Genomic DNA, 24,711 nt, shown 5'->3' on the forward strand with positions numbered 1-24,711 from the left:
TTGACAGTGATAGTCTAGGAGCAGGCTTCTCCATATTCTCTGACTCTTCAGACATCATACATACTGTCAGAGCAGAACACTGTGACAGACAAATTAAGCAGATCCTGGGCAGACCCACAAAAGTGGAAGTTCAAGGTAGTGGTGTTCCAGGATCTAGTCTAGATGTGGGGAATGCCTCCAATAGATATGTTTGCCTCCTTTCAAAAGAGACAATTGAAAAAATTCTGCTCCAGACATCCCCACGGCCATGCTTGGAGGACAGATGCATTGTATGCATTTCCACTCTCAGTGATTCACAAGGTAGTTCTGAAAGTTCACAAAGAAATGCCATAGGTCATTGTGGTGACCTCTACTTACCCATGCAGTCATGGTTCTCCCTATTAATGGTATTGGCCAAGGGCAATTACAGCAGACTTCCACCACACACTGGATCTTTTCACACAGACTCGGGGGCAACTGGTGCTCCCCAATTTTGAGAAAATTTAATTGACAGCCTGGATGATTCAGTTTTGACTCTGTTAGACACTTGTTTCTTGAGGATGCTTAAGTGGTATTAAAGGAGATCAGAAAACCTGCTACTAGAAAATCTTGTATTTACAAATGGATGATTTTTTTTAAGCTGTGCCAAAGTGGAAACAGGGGGTCCATTGAGGTCAGTACCCCTCTGATTTTGAAATATTTGTGTGACGTACATCAGGATGGCATGTATGTGTCCAGTAAGATGCTTTTAACAGCCATGTCTGCTTGTCTGCCAGTAGGTCCTCCTCTTTCTTCTTTTCTTTTGGTAAAACAGTTCATGAAAGGAATGTTGCACATGAGACCCCCTCACAAATAAATTTCTCCTCTGTGAGACTTAAGTTGTGTTATTTAAAAATTGAGCTTACCATCTTTTGAACAAGCAGTACAGGCTGATATCAAGATCTTAACAAAGAAAACTGTTTTGCTTATTGCTCTGACATTTGCAAGGTGAGTTTCTGAGCTGCAAGCTCTCATATGATGGGATAACCTTACTTGTTTTCCACAAGAATAGGGTTGTTTTACGCTCTAATCCTTCATGCCAAAAGGGGTCTCAGAATTCACTCTCAATTAGTTTGTTAATCTCCCTGCATTCTTTCCAAGACCTAAGAATAAGGGAGAGAGGATGCTTCATACCTTGGATGCGCCTAGGCAGTTCGGGTGCTCCCTGACGGAACAAAGCCCTTTAGGAAGAAACCTGTCTCTAAGCAATCAGTTGCACATTGCTTTGTCCTCTGGTAGTGTTTTTATTACATCCTCCATGTAAAGATGAATCCATGCAAGGTAAAGTGCATTCCAACAAGACCTTTTCCTCTTCTGTGGCATACTAGAAAGGAGTGGACTCAAAGTATTCTAGAGGTGGCAACTTGATCCCCTGTCCATACCTTCATGAAGCACTGCAAATTGGATGTTTTTTCTAGATCCAAAGCAGGCTTTGATTATAGGTTCATAGAAGCTTACTAGGCTAACAGCCCTAGAGCCCTTACAAGCCTAGCCATATTTATCCCGAGTTGCCCCAGTTGTTGGTGGTTAGGTGAGTGAAGTTCACAGAAGTAAGGCTATATGACAGTTAGTACTGACTTCCTCTGTCCAGAAGGGACATGGGCGCCACCCATCCATTGATCTAGGTTGAGTTTGAAGAGGGTCAGGAAGGGGCTCTGTTTCCTGTGAATTGGAAGCTTGTTCCAGAGAAGTGGCAGTTTCTGGGAGATGTATCTATTTCTTCAGCATGACCTGTTCATATGAAATGCTACATTAAGATCCCTGGAGTGAGTGACCCTCATGCAGTTTGATTTACGAATGTGAAGCATTTCCATCAGGGCTGAGTCAGACTGCCCTGTAAGCTGGTCATGGGTCACCCCTTAACAACCTTTAAGAAACATTAGATTATGTACCCTGTAATCTCTTATTGGGAAATCTTTTGGTGGGAAACCTCTGTGGTCTCTCCAGTTGTTGCAGGTGTCTGATGAGGTACATGCAAAAGGGAGTAGTGAACTCAATTATTCATCTGATGAGGGCTGAGTATAATGAAATTATAACATTCTTAGATCTAGATGTGATGCCTTTACTTATAAGATGTGCCACAGAGAAGGATTTCCTTACCCCTGTAGATACATGATGGTCAAAGTTCAGATTGCTATCAACCTGAGTACCCAGATCATGTACCACTGGGTCTGCACTTAGGGGGGTGCTGTCTATAATGTAATTAGCAAAGATGTCAGTGTTCCCAAGTGGAATAACAATGCATTTTTTGCATTTAGCTTCAATCCATGGCTTTGGCACCCATCATTTGTCTACATTAACCCTGTTTGCAGCATATTAACATCATTGGAGGACTCAATGATTGCTCCCAGTTTGCAATAATGAGCCAACTTGGTCAGCCACAGGCCGTCCAAGTTTGCCTGGACTACCGAGAAATAAATTCTGAACAGTAAGGGGCATAGCACAGAACCTTGTGGCATGCCACTGGTCACTGGTCTTTTGCTAAATTTGAAGTCACCCACTTTGACGGCGTGTGTCCTGTCAGGGAGCCAGTTGACTACCCATCTGGTAATATAGGGGTTAATTCCCAAATGGGAAGAGTTTCTCTATAATACCTGAGTGGGGGATTTTGTCAAATGCCTAGTATGCACTGTCTTTCCCTCGTCTAGAACCTTGGTGACTTTCTTGAAGAAATCAACCATGTTTAACAGGCATGATTTACCTTTAATGAAGCCGAATTGGATTGGGTCAAAAGTTTGGATATTATCTATGTCCTTGTTAATAAGGTCACTAATGATTATTTCCATGGCTTTGCAGATGAGGCTAGTCAAGCTTTTGGGCCTATAATTCCAAGAGTTGGTTGATGGTCCCCCCTTTGTATAAAGGGATTACTGTTGCTGTTCTCCATTCTGCCGGAACATAGCCAGTTCTCAGGCTGTGGTTAAACAGGGATCTAAGTGTGTCTTCTAGGTCAGGTTTTAAGTTATTTAAAAGACAACCTAGGATGTTGTCTGGCCCCATTGATGCCATATTTTTGGGGTCTTTATTAGAACACCAAACATTTAAAATGTTGAGTGTTCTAATATCGACCCATTTTCAGCGAACGCTGAAAATATCGAAGAAGCAGAAAACCAAATTCTTTCCTAGGGAAAGAATTTGGTTGTCCGTTTCTGTTGCTTTGGTATTTCCAGTACTCTGTTAGAAAGTTATGGGTCGGATTCAGGTAAGTGTGTGATTTGAGTGTGGGTCAGGTATGTGTGCAATTGTGTGGACATGAGGGTTAGGGCGGGTTAGGTGAGTTAGGGTTAGGGCACTGGTGAGGTGAGTGTGCGATAGTGACGGACCTTAGGGTTAGGGTTTGGGTTAAGGTAAGTGGATAGTTAGTGGTGTGTGTGTATAGTTTAGTGTAGGGGTTAGGTGTAAGGGTTTAGGTGTATGTGTGTGGATTGCTGTTTGTTTGGTGTGCTTGTGTTGTGTGTATGTGTTTTGGAACAGCAAATTTTTCCCTAGGAAAAAATTTTCTGTTCTGAACGTTCGATGTTTGGTATTTTTGATTGGTAGTGTTCAATATTAGAACACTCGACATTTTGAATGTTCGGTGTTCTAATGCAGACCCTTTTTTTGGCCTTGGAAAGCACCAAGATGACCCACTGTCTTGAGATAATAGGCTGATGAATGGTGGCAGGTATAATTTGAGGGATGACTGGAGGGGACGGGGGGGGTGAGGTTTGCTCCATATCTGTCAGCTAGCAGGTTGGATTTTACCTGTAGATGAGTATGAGTGATGCTATCCACAACCAGTTCAGCTCATAGCTGGATATTCCCTTTTAGATTTTGGATGTAGTTAAATAATGCCTTATGATTATCTTTAGCTAGGGAGGCTATTTTTACTACTTAGCTTTGGAGGACTTGACAAGATCTCTAATTTGTTTATTTAAGCTAGAGATGGATTTCTTCCTCTGCTGAGCCAGGTTCCCTCTTGCTCTTGGACATTAGTTCCTTTCTGTTGTTGTATAGCCTGTTTATACTAGGGGTCCACCAGGGTTGCTTGTTTTTTTTTTTCAAAAAGGCCTGGTTTTAATCCAGTCAGGTACAACCAGTTCTTTACAACTGTTTAAGTAGTTATACAGGGCATTGGTGTGCACCTCTGCATAGAAGTCCACCTTATCTGCATTTGAGGGGGGTTTGAAACTTTTTATACCATCACTTAGTAGGAGGGAATTTGTCTTTGTAATATTCTTAAGCATTTTTTAGCTTTATTGGGTATCTGGTCTTATAATTACATGGAACGAGACTGATTTATGGTCCAATATTACCAAGGAGGACATCACATGGGGGGTGTAATGTTCTGCCATATTAGAGTACTATGTCCATGACAGTTGAGCCTTTTGTGGGTGTGCTGACTAGCTGTTCAAGAATATTTGCATTGACAAATTCCAGGAACCTCTGAGCCTGCATGTTTGTGGTCATGTATGCTTCCCAGTCGATGGTAGGATAATTAAAATGAGTAAGGTGTTAGGCTGTATGGCAAGTGACGCCAGTAAATCCAGGTATGCAGTATGCTTTTCCTGTTTCATGGTGGGGGACCTATAGCTAGTTATGATGTGGTAAAGGGCTTTGCCCTTAGTTAATTGGACATGGAGCAGCTCAAGAAAGTCATACTGTTTGACCAGTCTAGAGGAGTACTTATCTTTAATGAAGGTGGATACACCTCCTCCTTTGGTTCTTTCACGCTCAGTTTTTGGTCTGAATGTATTTAAGGCATTGTAGCCCTGCATGGCTGGGGTGCTTTATGCACCTTTTGAACCATGTCTCAGTGGCTGCACATATATCAGCAACATCTAAAGTGAGGAGTGCTTCCAGGCAGTGCAGTCTCTTGTTTAGACTCCTAGCATTAAGCAGCAGTACCTTGAATTTATCTAGAGAGGATTTTGTTACACTGGGAGGTTGGTTATTTTGACACTGCCTAAAAAAGGCACAATAGAGGTGGCTAATACCTTTGCCAGTATTTGAAAGCCTAGAGGAGACAGGTGCAGACCATCTCTGGCAAAGCAGCGTGGCCTGTCAACCATGTCTTACCAGGCTGAAAGGTATTGGATTCCCTTGGACTGACACCAGAAGCTAAACCAATTGTTAGTCAATCATTTTTTGTTTGTATTGTGGCATCATCTTTGGAGAATGTAGAATGCTGCCTTAAAGCTAGGCTTATACCTGCTTGTGACACATAGTCTGAGAGCTCAGTCATGTCTCTCTTCATATAGCTCCGTGCGGTGCACCTCAAGTCAATCACCGCCGACATGGGCTATGACGGAGTCATACCAGTACTTGTGGTCGAGTGACTTGATGGATCCCGGCACTTGACAGTCAGCTAACTGTAACCCAGTCCATATTCAGCCTGGTGAGGGGAATGTCCGTGTCTCTCACAATAGAGTTGCCTGTGACCAGTACATTACGTTTTGTGGTGTTACGCCTTATGGGCTTATTTAATGAGACACTGGTGTGTGTTTTATGTGTTGTTGTTTTTTGCATTGTTGTGTGTGTAAGTGTTTCCATTTGGGAGGCCTCTGATCTTTTGGTAAGTTACTACTGAGTATCTCTGCATATGTGGATTTGTGTGTCATTTCCTTTAGTGTGGGAAATGGGTGTGTGCTGGCAACCTGTTTGACATTCGATTTGTCTTTATGTAAGAGTCTTGCCTCCAGTTTCATGGTATATCTACATGTCTCACATAAAGTATTTGTTTCAGGAGTAAGTGGATTGTCAGTGTACATGAGACAGTTGCTACATTGCCTCAATGCTATGTCTATCAGGCTGGCCAGAGAGATGCTAGGAAACTGCCCATCCATGATAGCAGGTTCTTACTGTATGTTTTATTCGGGAAGAGAATAAGTTAATTTGACAGGACTACAACATGGACCTATACTTTGTGTAGGCTAAGGATAATCAGTAAGGCAACAGAAAAGCTTGGAAAGATTTCAGTGACAGCTGTTTAGAGAAAACTGAACTTCAAGATTTTTGTGTCTACACAGGGCACTGCTAACCGCCGCTGCGAGAAGAGCAGTACTGCACAAATGGGAGGCTTAAATATGAGCAAAGAGAAATGAGTTTTAACTCACTACCAATCAGGAAAGCACGCAATAAGCCTTCCAACAGCAATCTCCAACTCAGACAGGTTAGAGCAGTACACTTCTGCCACAAAGGTGCAGAAAAACATTTTCTTAATTTAGAATAGCTGGTGTAGAGCTCAAGTGTAATAAGACCACACAAACTACCAACAATAGCCTACAGCTAACAGATGCAATGTAATATAGTGCAATTAAATACTTAAAACAGCAGCAGACAGTACACTTTTTTGAAAGTGCTAAAGTACAGTCACACTATACAAGAGAATTGCAAAAAATAAGAGTTAAAACCCTTTTGTGTGCTTCCCAGCTGAGATAGACCAGGTAAACACCTGCTGCCACTAGATAAATAATCCCTGTCCTCCTAATGTAAAAGCTTAGTAAATGTGTATTCAGTAGTGAAATGCTGCCTCAAACAAATGTAAAGATATGGATACAGCAGTGTACTTCAAACAGCTTATAAAAGTGTGATTATTCATTAAAAGTACTTCACTTTGTGTAAATGAGCCATGAGCCACTCAAGTTTACAGAATTTATAAAGACACTAAAAACAAGATAAGATGATTAATAAGCCCTCCAGCCAATAAAGCTACATTTTTTATTTATTTGCTTCTGTTAACCAGGAAAGTCCACTGGGCTGGTATGAGCCCATTTTCAGTGAAGGCCTGGGGAGAAAAGCTCCAAAAACAATGTACATAATAAAGAATTTGTTTCGAGAGTTAATAACAGCATTTAACAATAAACAAGAGTAATAATATAAGAGTCAGAAGTAACACAGTAACATAGACAATGTATGGCTATATTTTATGGAAGACTTGGATGATTGGCAAGGTATTCAATATAACAGACTAATTATGATAATCTACACATACACAATTGTTTACACACCATGTGAGGCAGGATGAGGCACACTGTGCTGTAATTAAGGGTGAGTGCACAATAGGGAGAGTGAAGAAGAGTATGGGTATCTGAGAGATGACTCGTCAGGAATCCGGTTACTAAGGAACTGGAGATAGTGCAATGGCATAGCCATTGAGAGGAGAGATGTTGAAGTGATTTTTTGAATGACGGGGCATTATTTATAGTCCAGAGAGAAGTTGGAAGGGCATTCCAGAATTTAGCTACAGTGAAAGAGTAAAGGTATTGGCCTGCAGGGAGTTTAGGTCTCTTAACTTGGATAAGTGATTGATTTTTAGCTCTTAGAGGTCGATTTGGTTGATAAAGAGTGATAAGTGAAGCAAAGGCTGGACATTTGGAGGAATTACAGATGAATTTGTGTGCTATAGATAGTTGTATGTATGTGAGGTGTTGTGGGAGTTCTAGCCAGTTCTGGGATTGAGTGACAGTGATGGGAAGAATGTTTTGCTCTAGTCACGAATTTAGCAATTTTGTTATAGCAGCTCTCCATTTTAATTTTTAATGAAGATTAGATGTTTGTCAAAATGGGGGCACCATAGAGGAGGGAAGGTAGGAGAAAAGTTTGGATGAGTGTTTTTCTAGTACAGTAGTTTAAAATGTGTATGTCGGTAGAGGGTACCAAGTTTTTGGTGTGTTTTTTATTTGTGTTGTGGATGAGTTGGTCAAAGGTTAAGTTGTCATCTAAGGTTATGCCAAGTAACTTGGTATGGGAAACTCCCCCTAAGGCAGTCTTGGAGGAGAAAATGATGAATTCAGATTTATTAATAGTGGTACTTTTTTGGGTGTAAAGAGCAAGAGTTTGGTTTTATTTGGGTTGAGGGCAAGGTGATTATTTGTCATTCAGGTTTTGGTAATGGAGAAAGCATTCTGGGTGATGGTCAGAGGTTCGGTATCAGAGTTACCAGAGCAGATAATAGTAGAATCGTCTGCATATTGAATTACAGATGCATGAGTGAGAGTGGAGTGAAAGTCGTTAATAAAAATACTGAACAGGAGGGGGCCTAAGATGGATCCTTGCAGAACTCCGGTGGAAGTAATGAGAAAAGGAGAGAAAGAGTGTAACCATTTGGTGGATTGTTGTCTGTGAGGTAACTGTTAAACCAGTTAAGGATGGGTGTGGACAAGCCTAGGTGTGAGAGCTTGGAAAGGAGGTAAGGATGGGAGATGGTGTTGAAAGCCTTAGAGAGATCAAGAAAGAGTGCAGAGACAAGTTTACCATCATTGCAGCTGTTGTTAACAGTGTCTAGGAAGGATAGGAGAGCAGTTGTAGTACTATGGCCAGGGTGGAAGCCATGCTGAGTTGATATGCCAAAATGTCAAGTGTTTCCCCAACCTAAACACCTCCCAGTGTACTAGATGGAAAATCCACAGATCTCTTGATGTAAAAACAAGTGTTTGCTAGAGTGTAAAAATATACTAATTTATCCAATATCTAGCTAGATAATTAATTCAGAGCAAGTAAATCAGTAGAACAGACAGTGACAGGAAAAATGCACTTTTTCAGTATAAGCACAAGAAAAGGCAAATAGTTCAAGACATCAATAGCAGTGTAGAAAGGGAGGAGTTTATTAAGCTTAATTTACAGTAGGAGTGGGCAGCTTAAAATCACCAGGTTTAAAGACCAGATCAACGAAGGGGAGCCTGAATGGAAAAAAGACTAGCAGGGAATCACCAGCAGTGCTTTAGTTTATGCAGGCATGTAGTCTTTTTAGAAAAGACAAAGGCCCAGAAATTCACTGTGTGCTTAAGTATCACTCAAGAGACAGGTGAACCAATGAAAAAATATGTGAAATGTGCAGTTTAGATAATTTAAGTGTCTAGCCTCTCACATAGAACAAAAACACCAGACTCAGCCAGACTTCTTGAAAAAAAATGGAACAGGTAAAACAGAAAGCAGCTCTATCAGCAAGTAACAGACAAAAGAAATATAGGTTTACTTTTCCCACCCAGCAGGGAATCACCAGCAGTGCTTTAGTTTATACAGGCTTGAAATCTTTTTAGAAAAGAGGGTTGCTCTCCAGGGGCTCCTGGACCCTTATCCTTCCTCCTGCCGGGTTGGGTAAGCTTTTGGAATCTACCCATATGCCAGTAAAGTAGTGTGTTTGTTGAGTGCAATGCATATTTCCTTTATGTCCTGGAAGTCAGGTCATACTTTGTAAGGTAGTTGTTGAGTACATGCAATGATCATAAACTATTCCATTCCCAGCTTCAGTTTTGTAAGATGACATGCTGGTGTATATATAAGGATTGTTAAGTCATTAAATTCTCAGCTGCTGGCTGCCTATTTTCCTTTTGGACATAAATATATGAGAATGCTTGCATAGCTACAGCACTTGACACTTTTATTTCTGATAATGAATTGTTTTTAGTCCATTTCCATTCTGTCAGAAAAACTAAGCACAGCTTAGATTGTTAGCCACTTTTTATACTTTACTTATAGAGTGAGTATATTTGAGTAAAACAGAGTATTATCATCCGGTCTCTGGTCATAACTCCAAAGTGATCTGCCACCATAATTCTCAGGAGAAGGGTGTGCGAACATATGTATGACCTAGAAACAAACAGAATAATGCATTGTATAAACATAAACAAAGCTGTGGAAATGCATACTATTTATATTTTGTGTTAGAAAGGGCGGAAAAGAGTGGCAGAGGGGGTTTATGAGAGGAATGTTTGGAGTACAGAGAATTAAGGTGGCAGATCACTTTGGAGGCCAATAAGCCACCGGGTGTCAATGAACACATCTCAATAGCCCCATTATTAAAATTGAGGGTGGCAAAACTGTGACATGCCTTTTGAAATTGATTATGCTTGTATCTATGCTTTCCAACAGTTAAAGCTGGTGTCAAACTCCTTTTGTATTTTTATTATAAAGTAGTTTCTGTAATATGTTATAAAGTGTTTCAACACCTTTGATAAATGAGTTGTTTATTTCTCCATGTTGTTAACTTCTTTTTAACAGAGTGCTTTTTGGCTTAAAATTCAGTTTTTATAATAATTGTAATTTCATGACTTATCCACTAGATGGACGATCAAGTTCATTCAAAGTAAATATTCAAGCTGGTAATTTTAACTATTGAGTCTTATTAATTTGTTTCTAATGGAATTTTAACTTTATAATTTATTCTTTGTAGTCAAGTGTTTTAAGGATTTTTTTATTCAAAATATATTTTTATTCATACATATTTATTTTATTAATATTATAATATGAAATGTGTTTTAATTGTGGTAACACAGAGAGATATAACCAGATAGGTTCATGGTTTTAAATTAAATTAAACTTTTAATTAATTCATTAATTTAATTAATGTAATTAAGGGAATGGTATAAAAGGTTTAGTAGTTTGAACAGCCCACATCTGAGGAAGTGATTTTTAAAACGAAAACGTATGGTGGAGCGTTAATGTGCTGTGTTTCTGTGGAATAAAGTGAATTGAATTGTACTGAGCCGTCTGTGTATTTTTTTTCACAATTGTCTAAGCTTTCCCTGCTCAGGGCTTTATTGTTTTGCCTGTAAAGCTGCTTCATTTTGTGTATGTGTATCTGTGTCACTTTTTTTAGTAAAGGTGATTATAAAAATAATTTAGTAAAGGTGATTATAAAAAAAAAGTCTTTAACAGCTTATAGACACTTTGCCACACTTCTTGTTTGTACATGTGACAGAGTGATGTTCTAAGAACTTTTAAAAGCTGTGTGGATACATTAAAGAGGTTTGCTATCATTTTACCAGCTCCTAGTGCAGCGTGTCCATTTCTTTTGCAATTTTTAAAAGTTGCTTTATCTTTTGTCGCTTTCTTCGCCAGTTGATATTGTCCCCTGTTCATCCCTATTGTGAGACTCTGCCTGATTTTATGTAAACACCTCAGGCAGGGTCCACATGGTAGCATGGTAGAACAGCATTTCATAGGGCAAAAATACATGCTGATCCAGGCCAGTAAATGAGAAAGTGGGTAACCATTTGAAATGTTGGCACCTGCTAGAATGAATCCAAAAACATGGAGACTGAATGGCCAAAAAATAACTTGCATGTACTAAGTACAAGATGGCCATTTCTCTATATATTCCCTATTTTTCCGAGGTATGGTGATCTCTGAATCTGTATATATAAGTTCAGGGGGTGTGGGATGTTGCCTCCTATATCGTAGGTTCAGGGAGCTTGGCTCCATTTAAAACAAGTTTAAAAGAGAGCAACAATGTTTGAGATTCACTCTTTTTCTTCATTTCTGGTCCTTTTTTATCAATGTGTTATCACTCAGCATTTTGAGTGCTGAGATTTCAATAGAGAGCCAGGAAAGTGTGATTTCTTTTTATGACAAAGTATGCATTTGTGCCATATTAATACTTATGTTAATAACTTGAGCTAGATAAAATATATGTTGCACTTTATGATCTAAAATGAAAGCTTACACTATACTGCAAAAGTTGTCACTGATACCTGCTGTCTACCCACTACTACTACTGTGCAGATGTTTATACTTGTTTAGTAAAAAATATGCATAAATGTAATATTTATGTGATTATCCCAGGCATTATCTAGGTACATGCAATGTTGAACCGCATTTCATATGCCTAGGTACCATAGAGGTCAGGAATGGCTTCTCAGATTAAGTGAGGAACTCTGTACCAGAGAAAATGTAGTTATTTTCTAGTAATATTATGGATATATTCTATATGTTAATAACTTGAACCATAAGCTATTTATATGGTACTCCATGGTTTCAATTGAAAGCATACATAATGCTGCAAAAGCTGTCACAGTTATCTGCTGTTTTCCAACTACAAATATGCCAATATTTATATTTATTAATGCAGTATGCATATTTGTATAAACACATTTCTGTAAATTCCTCAAGCATTGCCCACTTAAACACATTGTAGTATGGCATTGCACATGCTTAGCCACCACAAAGATCAGAAATGGCTCTTGAAATAAGTGGGGTACTCTGTATCTTAAAAAAATCTGCATTATTTTCTATAAATATTAAGACTAAATGTTACTTGATAATAATTGTATTAATAACTTAAACCATGAGGTATTTATAAGGTACTTATCTGTATCTAGTTAAAGCGTACATACTGTTGAAAACACTTTGCATTTTTTATGGTTGCCAAAATAGCACTCCTTTGCAGATATTCAGATTTATTTGCCAATTAAATATGAAAACATGCACAGCATTCCTCAACAATTTCTCAGAAATGGAGTGACGTCTACAAAACTGTTTTAAGGGTTTATCCACTATGGTTACAGAGATATTAATATTTGTTTGAATAACTATAATAATTCATTTTACATATTATCATATTATGTGTTTTAAATAAAACTGCCATTAGGTCTGGCTGACATTTTGATATCACAGTTTTGAAGAGAAGTGTGTCCTGAGAAACTTTCATATTTTAACTTTTTTTTTGTAACTTTACAGTTTTTAAGACATATACCTTTGTTTACAGGCTGGTTGGAAAAGTGCAGTCTCAGAATTCTAGCTCAGGCGAAAGCTGACCAGGCAGGAACAATGCAAGGTGTCAGCAGTTGTGGAATTCCACTCAGATTAAGTGTGAAAGAGTTAACAAGCTTGTCTTTTTCCCAATACTGGAGTGTAATCACAGCACTCCATTCACTACAGTATAGTTATGGGTAAACATATTTACCATAACAATATAATTTCAAGATAAAATAATAACTGTAAGAGTTTAGATACTTGTCCACTGCCCCTCTTTGATGGAATTCTGTTTTACAGCAAAAGGTTTGCTTGTAGCAACTGTTACATGGGAAATGTTTTGACATTGTTTATAAAGAATTCATTACAGTGCATGTTGAAAAGTTGAGAATCCTCTTTTAGAACATTTGATACGAACAGTTTTTCATTTCATATTACATTTCATGTTTCCTTATTTAATGCATTTACATTATTATTCTTTGTATTTATAGTATTCTTTGAGAATGTATTATGATTTATGGATAATACAACAGTCTTCATTAGGCTGTTTGCATTATAGAATAGTGTTACATATTTAACAGTAACACATTACGGTATTGTATAGAGCTCGGGACTCTTGAGTCATATAAAGCCCAATTTAATCTTATTAGTTAAGCCCTTTCCCCATATTCTTTGAACTCACCATAGTCAATCCATAAAACACTTTGTAGGATTTACAAATCCTTTGTAGGATTAAATACAAAGAACAATAATGTAAATGCATTAAATAAGAAGGAAAGAAAATAAGGAACCGTGAAATTTTTAAACATATCCTTTACTCCTGTAGGCTATACACCCATGCCATCGTGCCCCAATGTGCACACTATACTGTTACGGTTCATTAGGAGCAGTACGGAACCGTGTCTAGAGAGTTATAATGTTTAATGTGGATACCTAGCATAATTTCCCCTCTTAAGTAGGAAATTACTTGCATCTGTGAAAGGCATTGTTGTGACTGCATTTCATGGTCTGGGCATGACTATTACCAGCATTATGTAATATTACATCATAAACAATCTATAGTTTCAAATGCTATCATATTCTTCCTTCTTCAGCAAGAAAGTACATGCTTATGTGAAAGGAATTGTAGCGACTGCACTGTTTGCCCTGTTTTGAGATTGTAGCAGAAGTCAGTACCTAGTCAGACATTAACACAGCTTAGTAATGTGCTAAAATATGTACTGATGACTGTTTTCCTGGCTGATTTATGTCTTTTAGTTCTATCTCTGTTAGTAGATGTTAATTCTAAAGGGCCATATTTTGTGAGATAAGAGTGAGCTCCAAGAATCTATTAGCCCTGTGTGTACACTCAACGTTTATAGTTGTATTTCCCTAAGCAAAATGATACTTTCTCAAGTCCTCATCTGTTAAGAGTTTTGGTTTACATGCACAACACAGTCTAATATCTGCTCATGTAACTGGGAGCCTACTGCATGTTTTTCCAATTGGCACTGCTTACTTGGCAACACTGCTGAAGCTAGTTCTTAGTAATAGATCATTTGGAATATAGTGTTGTTATATATTGTCCCTAGTGAGGTCTGGATAGAGTTGGACATCTGCTACTAAAACAGTGACAAATGCTAACAGGGTTATTATAAGACACAAACTACTAGAACTACCCTCAGGTTTTTCAGTTGTACTTACATTTCACTGAATTCCTTTGTTTTCCCCTACAGTTTTACCTATCCTCTAACGACAGTAATACCATCATCAGGAACATTTGTTTACTTGAAGGTTTTCTGTCTTTGAATTATCTCTGCAAGAACCTAATTCCCTTCCATCTCAAAGTACCAGTGCTGCCCAAGTCCTGCATATAATTAAAGTGTATGTGTACTCATTTTAGTTGTACCTTTTAGTGTACAGATAGATGTACTAAACAGTGTGTGCACTGGACAGCCATTATCAGCCCCCCCACTCTTAATACTTGAGTTATAGTCTTTACTATACATCTCCCCCCCACACATCTAGGTTAGCTTAATTTGAAGAATGCTAGCAGTACACACAGCCCTTTATAGTAACCCCCCATTCAGTCTATCATAATTTTCCTTACCACATTTATTATCACTACATCCTTAACCAATAGTAACCCTGATAGTTTCTCTCTCTGAAATACTGACCTGGGGCTGGGTCTCCAGTTGGCTGATTGTTTCTGTAGTCACTGACTCCTTGGCCTAGTAGTTTCAACCTGCTCCTTTCATCCTCGCTATACTCAGGCTCACTCTGCTCCTCTACCCTACCTCCATGCTCACCCACCCCCACATCAATTACATTCATACACCTTAGCCACTCCTACTACATCTCCACAACAAATCACACAGTGCCACATCATTACATCAACTTTAATGACTTCAGCTTCCACATATCCATAGCTCCACCCCTCCCAGAAAGATAGCTCTCCTCCCTGCTTTCCCTCCCAAGCAGATAATTCACCTCTTGCTCACCCCTCCTTAATTATATTCTAACTCCACCCTTACATGCCCACTTCACTCAAACATATTACACTATACTTCTCTACACTTCCCTTATAGCTTACTATTAACTCTACTGTGCACATAAATAACATCTTCCCAAATATCAGTAGACAACTACCAATAACACAACTTCCCTTCTCTTCTTCTATATCTGAATCCCAGGCATTATGCTACTGCAAATCATCATTATCCTTGCTATCCTCTCATTACTTGCTCACACTGCCTCATATCATACATGCCTAGTCAACCTGACACCACATCATGCCACCATCATGCTTCACTCTGGAGGAAGTCGGGGGGCGTTTCTCGAGGCACCTGGCAGCTTGGGAGTCCATCATGACAGACCGCTGGGTGCTTCACATCATATCCAGAGGTTACCAGATCCCCTTCTCTTGCCCTCTTCTCTTCCCCAAACACCTCCCCGATGTCCCACCCGATCAGAGGGAGGTCGCAGCTGTGGAAATCCTGCAGCTCCTAGAAAAAAGAGCCATCCAACACGTCCCCCCAGACCAGCTCGGATCGGGTTTTTACTCCAGGTTCTTTTTGGTGCCAGAAAAGACGGGGGACTTGAGGCCAATCCTCGATCTCTCCCTTTTGAACCTTTCAGTAAACAAAGAAAAGTTCTGGATGGTCACTCTTCAATCTATTCTCCCCCTATTACGGGAGAATGATTGGATGTGCTCGATAGACCTCAAGGATGCATACTACCATATTCTAACATCTTCCCAAATATCAGTAGACAACTACCAATAACACAACTTCCCTTCTCTTCTTCTATATCAGAACCCCAGGCATTATGCTACTGCAAATCATCATTATCCTTGCTATCCTCTCATTACTTGCTCACACTGCCTCATATCATACATGCCTAGTCAACCTGACACCACATCATGCCAACACTACCTCTACTCCTAATAAGTCCACCCACTTCATTTCTCTCCTCTACCCATCCAACTACAATATAACCATATTCAATTTTATACCCACCTACAAAGAACCAGAGCATAACAATTCTAAACCCTCCCTAAAGTATAATAGGTACATGACTATTTTAATACACCTCATTACCCATGTAGCATCCAAACTGCCCTTCAGTGGTGATATTCATCCTTATCCTGGGCCTCCATCTGTCACTCCTATCTCCTCAACCCAGTGTCATAGTACTTTATTATCCTCAAGAAACCCTACAGACATTTTACTCTTAAACATTAATATAAGAAGCATTACGAATAAAGTCCAAGAACTTCATGCCACCCACTCTTTCTATAATCCTGACATTGTCTTAACTGAAACTTGGCTAAATCCTGACACCACAAACAATGAAATCTTACCACCAGGATACAATGTTCTACGTGATGATAGAAAAAATAAAAAAAGGTTGTGGTGTTGCTTTACTCTTTAGAAATGAACTCAGTGTTGAAACTCTAACACTACCCACCCCTTCCCTTGACAAAGTTGAAATCATATTCACCAGATTAAAAATGAACACAAGAAAATGTATCAATATATTTGGCTGCTATATCTCACATGGTAACAATATAGCCACTCTAGAGAATTTGCTCTACCTATGGACACAATTAAAAAATTGTTAAATTGAAACCCACTACATTAGCAGCTGATAAACTTCCAGCTAACTTTCTGAAACTTGCTGCTGTGGCCATCACATATCCTGTAACAATTCTTATTAATTGAGCTATAACTGAAAACATAGTTCCTGATATATGGAAAATATCTTATATAATTCCTCTCCACAAAGGCGGCACCTCAAAAGAACTGTCAAACTGTCGCCCCATAGCTATCCTGTCCCCTCTATCCAAAATTCTTGAAAGGTGTATACAGATTATGGACCACCTCAACACCCAAAACCTACTTACTAACACACAACATGATGGATTTTGTCCCTCTCACAGCACCGCTACAGCCCTCCTGTCATTGACAGAAACAGTAAGTAAATATAGAAACAGTGGTAAATTTGTATCGGCTCTCTTTTACATCTCTCAAAGGTATTTGATACAGTAGCACATAAACTTATCAATGTCTTTTCTAACTTCAGTCTCTCAGAGTCTACTATTACTTGGTTCCAAAGTTATTTATCAGGCCAACAGCAGGCTGTACAATGGCACAATGATATTTTCCCACTACTTCCAGTAACAGTAGTTGTTCCCCAAAGCTCCATCCTTGGGCCGTTACTATTCACTATTTTTACCAATAAACTCTACACCTCATGCCACACTCGTACAATACGGAGATGACTCCACATTAATATGTAATGCCTCTTCCATCCAAGAACTACTCAGACTTACACAAACTTCCTTTCTAGCTGTAGAATCCTGGTTATCTGACCACCAGCTAATTCTGAACCCCAATAAAACAAAACTATTACATCTGAAGTAGTTAACTTCATTTGTGCAGCAACCTGTGGGTATCGGATCCGACTTCGGATCCGAGCCGGCAGTTTTCAACAGCTTAGATCTGAGCTCCTAGCTCCTCCCTCTACCCATAAACCCCTGTCAACCCTGACTGACCTCAGATCTAGTTTGCCACGCTTGTTGTCAGCAGCTGGATTCTCCAGCTTCATCGTCGTGGTTTCTGTGAGAAAAAAAATAGAAATTTTTTTTACTTTTTTCTATACTTATGGTGCGAGTACAGTGTGTTAGGCCCATACCTGTTTCCCTTAGCTTAAATCTTCTTTAGTTTATATATATTTTTCCCTCCATCTCCCTCGCTGGTTCGTTAGGGTCTGTATGTGTGTGTTGGGGCCTAGCGTGTGTGTGTTTCTTTAGTTTAAAATGTCTGAGGCCCCAAAACCTATCTTCTCGAAGTGCACCGAGTGTGGAAATAAGCTTTCACCGGCTGATGGCCACACTCGGTGTGTTCTGTGCCTTGGGGTTGGACACCTTTCCTCTGGGTGTACCATCTGCGTGGCGTTCAACCCCAGGACACTCAAGGACCGGAGATCCAAGCTGATTCTGGCGGGTCTCCTGCCCCCAGATTCGGCTTCGGCCTCTGGTCCTACCATGGCTACCTCCGCGGCTTCGGCGGCAGCCACTCCTGCTTCTCTCCCCCTGGCTGGGACTCACTCCTGCTGTAGGCCTGGAGGAGAGGGAGGCCAGGAAAGACAAGAGGAGGAAGAAGCACCACAAGCGGAGGGCCGAGGCCCCATCTTCGGCCCCCCTGGCTAAGCGGTCTTCTCCCTCCAGGGCTTCCCAGTCTCCTCCTTCTCAGATCCGGTCCCCTTGTTTTTCACCGGGTCCTGAGGAGGAGGAGACCCGATCTCCTTCGAGCTCATCGAGGCGGCACTCCCGTCCCGCCTCGATGGCCTCTTCGAGATCTATGCGTAGCCTTTCCAATGCAGACTTGGACCGGATGATGCGAAGATTCCTCCAGGCCCTACTGCAGATGGGAGTGCTCCTGACTCCCCCCCCCCCTCTGGGGGGGAGCTCGACCCCTTTCTTTGCCCCGATAGCTCCTTCTCCGTCCCACTTCCCGGGTTTGGAGCCTTCGGAGCCGGGCAGCCTTGGAACCAGAGACTATCGGTGCCAACTCTTCCCTCGAGCTTGTTGGGTCCATTTTTGTTGGATCCGAGCTCTCTGAGCCGAGGGCTGAGCTTCGGATCCAAGGGTTTCAGTATGCCTTTGGCGCTGTCCAGGTCTGAGCATACTGGGCCTTCGGATCCGATTGCTTCGGCGCCGGCACCGATCCACCTGTTGGATCTGAGTGAGGGCCCGCTCTTGGATCCCAGAGAGAGTGGCTCTCCCTCGGCATTCGATGTGGTGGAGAGGGCTCTGTCGACTGCTTCCAGGCCCCCGGCCCTTGCCACAGCTCCGCCCCGCACTCCTTCTCTGTTGAGTCTGACTTCCATCACCCGGCCCCAGGGACAGCCTGCTTCAGTGTCCCAGGTCGTTCCCTTGGAACAGGATGTTGCTGGTGAGGCCGCCTCGGACAGCCCCCCCCCCCCAAGGAGATCCCCCACAAGCGGAAGTGCAAGAGGAGGCACTTGGACTCCCCTGAGTCCTTAACCGAAGACATGGATTTGTAGGAGGGGGAAGGCTCCCCAAGGTCACCCCCCAAGGATGTCCCCTTTGGGGACATCATGGAAATGCTTAGGATCAGAGGGGGGTGGTCTGCCCCAAAGCCGACCTTGGACGAAGCCGTGTTCCTGGAGGCATTTGAAGCAGGCCCTTCTAACTCTTGGGTGTCCCCTCCGGCCGACCCCCTGGTAGACCTGATTACCACCAGGGCGTGGAAGGAGCTGGACACTGTGGAGCCAGTCCTGAAATGCCCTGACAGGATCCTCAGTCCCCCTGCCGACAGGCCCCACTGAAGCAAGGGTCCCCCCCGTAGATGCCATGTTGATGGCAGCAGCCACTAAGAGGGAACTAGCTCAGGAGAGCCCCTCTGTCCATCCCTCGGGCACGGAGTCCTGAGCGATGGACCACTTAGGGAAGCGGGTGTTTAGTTCAGCGTCCTTCTCGGTGAGGTCACTGAACTACATGGCACACATTATTCGGCTGCAGTGGGATCTTATTAAAGAATATGCTGCATCGCCCCCGGAGTCCATGTCGGCGGAGGACAAACAGTTGTACTCCACCCGTATGGCCACTCTTAGGTCCATTTCTAATACCTATATGTGGCTACTATCCCATGCCACGGAAGGAGCCGCTAGAGCCAGCGGAGCAGGTCTTGTCATGAGGCGTCAGGCCTGGCTCCGGCATTGTGATTTCGCAGAACCCTTCAAGGCGTCTTTCGCAAATGCCCCTTTTGATGGTTCTGCCCTATTTGGGAAGACCGTTCACTGCCGTCGGAGTCCACTTCTCTGCTCCCCAGAGATCCTTCTCCAAGAACCAAAAGGGACAGAAGAAGATGTGGTTCCGCAAGTCGCAATAATCCCAGTCCGCTCCGGACCCCCAGTCCTTCTGCGGCAGAGGAGGACAGGGAGGACGCCGCCCTAGAGGCAGAGGGGGCCCGAAGAACTTTGGGTCCAGAGAACCTTTCTCTGATCGGCCCACTCAACAGCCCTGAAGGGTTGCCCGACTGCTTCACTCTGGAGGAAGTCGGGGGGCGTTTCTCGAGGCACCTGGCAGCTTGGAAGTCTATCATGACAGACCGCTGGGTGCTTCGCATCATATCCAGAGGTTACCAGATCCCCTTCTCTTGCCCTCTTCTCTTCCCCAAACACCTCCCCGATGTCCCACCCGATCAGAGGGAGGTCGCAGCTGTGGAAATCCTGCAGCTCCTAGAAAAAAGAGCCACCCAACACGTCCCCCCAGACCAGCTCGGATCGGGTTTTTACTCCAGGTTCTTTTTGGTGCCAGAAAAGACGGGGGACTTGAGGCCAATCCTCGATCTCTCCCTTTTGAACCTTTCAGTAAACAAAGAAAAGTTCTGGATGGTCACTCTTCAATCTATTCTCCCCCTATTACGGGAGAACGATTGGATGTGCTCGATAGACCTCAAGGATGCATACTACCATATTCTAATGGACAGACGATCCAGGAGGTTTCTCTGCTTCCGGCTAGGGGCCAGTCATTACCAATTCAGGGCTCTCCCCTTTGGTCTCACCTCAGCCCCCAGGGTGTTTACCAAAGTGTTAGCAGTGATAGCAGCCCACCTGAGGCTCCAGGGAATACAGGTTTTTCTGTACCTGGACGACTGGCTCCTGACCGCCTCGACAAGGCATCTACTCTGTACAGCCAGGGATCATTTTCTTCACCTTGCTCCCTGGCTAGGGATCACAATAAATATAGACAAATCTGCTCTCACCCCAACCCGAGTCATAGATTTCATCGGGGCCAGGTTAAACACAATCAATCTTGTAGCCTTCTTAACCCCAGAGAGACTTCAAACCCTGAGGTTTCATGTGCGGGCCATCCTTCTATCTTCATCTCCTCCGGCGGAGTTGGTCTTGAGGGCTCTAGGCTCTATGGCAGCGGCAATCAACTTGTTACCTATGGCACGTCTCAACATGAGGGTCCTACAGTGGACCCTCCAAGTCCAGTGGTCTTTTCTTCACTACCCTCTGAGTCATCCCATTTCCCTCAGCAGGGCTTGCAAGAGGGCTCTCGTGTGGTGGCTACAATCTCCGGATCTCCACATGGGACGCCCCTTCTCTATGGCCCCTCCCCTGGCCACAGTGATCACGGACGCCTCTCACCTCGGGTGGGGGGGGGGGCACTCTTCGGGCAGGACTGTCCAAGGCACATGGAACAATACGGAGACCTTTTTGCATATCAATGTCCTAGAGATGAGGGCAGTGCTGTTAGCGTTGCAAGCATTTCAGGACCTTCTTCCTGTAGGGACGATTGCGATCCAGGTGGACAACATGTCAGTTGTCTGGTACATCAACAAACAAGGGGGAACCAGGTCTTACCCGCTCTGTCGAGAGGCCATGAGAGTGTGGGAATGGGCAATCTCCACCAACCGTTTTCTCATTGCAACACACATTCCGGGATGGTCCAACATCCTGGCAGACAAACTCAGTCACACCATCCTTTCCCCTTATGAGTGGTCTCTCAATCCACATGTAGCAAATCAGATTTTTACCAAATGGGGGCAGCCCTGTTGCGATCTTTTCGCCTCTCCTTCAAACACCAAATGCAACAGCTATTTCGCTTTAATTCCCCAAGTCGGGGAATCCCCGAGAGACGCTCTGGTGCATGTTTGCCCTCCATATCTGCTTTATGCTTATCCACCTCTCCCCCTGATGCTAACGTTTCTACAGAAAGCCAGTCGGTTGGGGAGCAGGATTATCCTCATTGTCCCATTCTGGCCTCATCAAACCTGGTTTCCTTATCTTTGGTCTCATCTGTTGAATCCTCCTTGGATTCTAGATCCCCTCCCTGATCTGATCTCCCACCCTCTGGGTCTGCTGACCCCGAACCTGGACATCCTCAAGCTCACAGCTTGGCTGCTCCAGTTCCACTCCTAGCCAGGACTCCCGGCATCTCTTCACCAGTCAAAGCTATTCTAGTTGCAGCCCATAAGCCTTCTACTAGGAAGGTTTACAGTAGCAAATGGAGATGTTTCTCTATCTGGGCAGAACGTCAAAACTTGGATCCCTTCACAGCTCCTTTACCTGTGGTGCTAGACTTCTTATCAGGATTATTTCACCAGGGAGCTAGCTGTTCCACTGTCAAGGTTCAACTAGCAGCTATCTCTCACTACCATGTCGGACATGATCTGCATCCCTTGATCACTTCTAAGTTGTGCAAGACCTTCCTGAAGGGCACCTTCCTGCTCAGACCTCCGGTAAAGGAAGTGGTACCTCTGTGGGATTTGTCGTTAGTGCTTCATGCTTTGACAGCTCCCCCCTTTGAGCCTGCAGCTTCAGTGGAACTCAAGTATTTGTCTTGGAAGACTGCCTTTCTCGTCGCCATCACCTCTGCCAGAAGAGTTTCTGAAATTCAGGCCCTTTGTGTCAAACCCCCGTATCTAACCTTCCACAAGGATAGAGTCTACCTCAGGACCAATCCCTCCTTTCTCCCTAAGGTTGCTTCTGAATCTAATATCAACAAGTCCATTAACCTGCCAGTCTTCTTTCCCAACTATCACAACAAAGGAGAATACAAATTACACTTGTTGGATGTGCATAGACAACTTCGATTCTATATTCACAGGACATCTGGTCATAGGCATTCCGACCAGTTGTTCGTCTCCTTTGCCAAAAAGAATTTGGGCAAATCAGTATCCAAAGTTACGTTGTCTCGATGGATCTCACAATGTATTCTTTTGGCTTATGAAAGTTCTGGTAGGCCCGCGCCTCAGGGAGTCCGTGCCCACTCTACCCGATCTATGTCTACCTCTGCTGTTTTTAGATCCAGGGTTCCTTTAGATGATATTTGTTCGGCCGCCACTTGGGCCTCATCTCATACCTTTATCAACCATTATAAGCTGGACATTATCTCCAGAGGGGGAGAGCATCCTTTGGCTCTGCAGTGTTCCGGAACATCCTTCCATGATGGCCGCCCAAGATTCAGATAGCTGGGGACTCTGTCCCACAGGTTGCTGCACAAATGAAGTTAACTACTTCAGATTAAGAAGTTATGTACTCACCATCTGAGTAGATAAACTTCATTTGTCAGCAACCATCCCCCCCTCCTTCCCCCTGACCTTCCATCATTCACTTTTGCTGTCTTCAGAGATGACATTTGAAATTGGTAAATCTGTAGCAGTTGCTGCTTGGGGGCAAACTTGATCTGAGGTCATTCAGGGTTGGCAGGGGTTTATGGGTAGAGGGAGGAGCTAGGAGCTCGGATCTAAGCTGTTGAAAACTGCCAGGTCGGATCCGAAGTTGATCCGATACCCACAGGTTGCTGACAAATTAAGTTTATCTACTCAGATGGAACATTATGGTGAGTACATAACTTCTTATTTTCCACCCAACTAGATACACATCACCTTCCCTTCCTTTCAACATAGTATCCACAAATAACACCATTATCTCACCTGTAAATCACACCAAACTACTAGGAATAGAGATAGACTGTAACTTAAGATTTGACATTCACATTGCACAAACCATAAAAATGTCCACAAAAAACTCTGGCTCCTATATAGGAACAAACCCTTTCTAACAAAAACAACCAAAGAAAAAATGGCACTCGCACACCTACTCTCCACTCTCACTTGTGCCTCCCCAGGTCTCACTAACCTAAGAAAAACAGACATCGCAAAACTAGAAGCTTGCTACAATAAAATTGCCAAGTTTGCCACCGCTTCCCATAAAACACATCATTATGTAGCTCTAAAACAACTACAATGGCTAGAATTTGGTCATCTCCTTCTGTATAACCAGCTAACACAAACCCATAAGATTCTACACAACACAGAAAAAACTTCTGTGCTAAGTAATTTACTCCAGTCATACATTGGTAATAAGAGTACTACGCTCCAATAACAAGCACCTATTAGAAGTCTCTAAGGCCAATAACTGCAGGGGAATCCCTATACTCTACCTATATAGCCACAAGATGGAATTCCCTACCCTCTAGCCTAATCAACAAAACATTTACTACAGAATTTAAAAGAGCTCTAAAAGTCCACCTTTCTAACACATGGTTTTGCTCCTTTTCCACTCCAGGGTAATATTTTGTCTTTAGTATGCAATTTCTAATTAATTTACTGTTTAGCTCCTTCAACAGTGTTAACCACAGAAGATAATGTATATCAAAACTTATAATCAAACTATTATTAACTTATTTTACCTTTACTTTGTATCCTTTCTACTTTGGTATATTATACAACCTTTGAGAATATTTTGTATATTTTCATGTATGCATTCATTGTCCTTGTTGTACTACCATAGTATAATGTGGAGCTTTTCTCCCCGGGCTTCCACTGACAAAAGGACTGTTGTTCAGATGGACTTTCCCAGTAAACAAATGTAAAATAAGTAAATATTTAATTCTTGGATATTTCGTATGTCCAAATAAGATCACCTTATTTTAACGTCTAATAGACTGCAGTTTCAGTATAGCTAAGCTTTTCTCATGTGAAATTTTTTAAGGGGTTATCATACAGGTAAAAATAATTCTGTCCTTTATAACTTGTCCATGTTTCTCACTGATACCAAACAAAACTGTTTCTGTATTCAATTGGTCAAATCATCAATGTAAAATAGGTGACATAACCTCATTGTTAGAAGATATTGACCCTATAATATTAATGAGTGTTCATTTACTTTCCGAGTATACCTCACATAGATGCTTGGGTCATGCAAGCATTTGTCAGG

The 24,711-nt window shown here is 42.2% G+C and overlaps 1 protein-coding gene across 1 annotated transcript in view; it reads left to right on the plus strand.

Moving 5' to 3' along the window:
• LOC122809266 (cytochrome P450 2J4-like) overlaps positions 1-24,711 on the plus strand; it is a 668,981-nt gene that overhangs the window by 347,814 nt on the left and 296,456 nt on the right. The window lies entirely within an intron of this gene.

The sequence above is a fragment of the Protopterus annectens genome, chromosome 8.part0 (genome assembly GCF_019279795.1).
Source record: "Protopterus annectens isolate FY-2018-M chromosome 8.part0, PAN1.0, whole genome shotgun sequence".
NCBI lineage: Eukaryota > Metazoa > Chordata > Ceratodontiformes > Protopteridae > Protopterus > Protopterus annectens.